At 41.5% G+C, this 1,371-nt stretch overlaps 1 pseudogene; it reads right to left on the reverse strand.

Moving 5' to 3' along the window:
* Positions 1–545: 545 nt before the first annotated feature.
* LOC135277305 (U6 spliceosomal RNA) lies at positions 546–658 on the reverse strand (annotated as a pseudogene).
* Positions 659–1,371: the final 713 nt, after the last annotated feature.

A 1,371-nucleotide genomic window follows, 5' to 3' on the forward strand; every position in this document is an offset into this window, starting at 1 on the left:
GGCCAGGAGTTCAAGACCAGCCTGGCCAACATGATGAAACCCTGTCTCTACTAAAAAATACAAAAATTAGCCAGATGTGGTGTTGGGTGCCTGTAATCCCAACTACTCAGGAGGCTGAAGCAGGAGAATCACTTGAACCTGGGAGGTGGAGGTTGCAGTGAGCTGATGTCATGCCACCACACTCCAGCCTGGGCAACAGAGTGAGATTCTGTCTCAAAAAAGGGCTTGAGGGAACCAGCTAGACCCTTCCACCTTCTTCCTTGTGAGGACACAGCAAGAAGGCAGCTTTCACCAGACACCAAGTCTGGTGGCATCTTGATCTTGGGCTCCCCAGCCTCCAGAACTGTGAGAAAGAAATTTCTTTCTTTCTTTCTTTCTTTTTTTTTTTAATAAGATGGGTTTTTGCCATGTTGCTCAGGCTGGTCTCGAACTCTTGAGCTCAGGAAATCCACCACCTCGGCCTCCCAAAGTCCTAGGATTACAGGTGTGAGCCACTGCACCCAGCCATAAATTTATTTTTCTTTCTTTTTTTTTATTTATAATTAAAAAATATATATATGAACGCTTAACGGATTGGCCTGTCATTCTTGCTCAGGGGCCATGCTAATCTTCTCTGTATAGTTCCAATTTTTAGTATATGTGCTGCCGAAGCGAGCACCATAAATTTCTTAAAAAAAAAAAAATTTTGACCAGGTGTGGTGGCTTGTGCCTATAATCCCAGCACTTTGGAAGACTGAGGCAGATAGATCACTTGAGGTCAGGAGTCTGAGACCAGTGTAGCCAAGATGGCAAAACTCTGTCTCTACTAAAAATACAAAAGGAGGCTGAGGCAGGAGAATCACTTGAACTGGGGAAGCGGAGGTTGCAGTGAGCCCAGATTATGCCACTGCCCTCCAGCCTGGGCCGCAGAGTGAGACTCTGTCTCAAACAAACTAACAAAAAGTTTGTAACCCATTTATGTTATTTTGAGCAACTGTATTCTAAAAATAATCCAAAAGAAATATTTAGTACTTAGGGCTTTGTGGTCACAAAAAAATTATATTAAGTTTTACAGTTTTAGGCTGCACCCGGCCTATATTAGGTTTTAATTTGTAGGATATACGTATCTCTGTTGCAGAGAAAAAAGATAGTATGATCAATAAGACTGTTAGGCAAAAAGGCAAAAACCCAACCAAACAAAAACCTTTCATTCACATGACATTTGATGAGAGTGGAGTGGAAATATGGGTTCTAGTACAAAAAAGATCATAGTGTCTGACTTGTTCATACATTTGATGCATGGATGATGGGCGGTTCAATTGCTATGGTATCTAGATTCCACTGAGTAACTAGAAGAGCAATGCAACAGTGTTATCTTTTTTTTTTTTTTTT

The sequence above is a fragment of the Aotus nancymaae genome, unplaced genomic scaffold, assembly GCF_030222135.1.
Source record: "Aotus nancymaae isolate 86718 unplaced genomic scaffold, 86718_ANA_hifiasm-v0.15.2.pri h1tg000003l, whole genome shotgun sequence".
NCBI classification, from domain to species: domain Eukaryota; kingdom Metazoa; phylum Chordata; class Mammalia; order Primates; family Aotidae; genus Aotus; species Aotus nancymaae.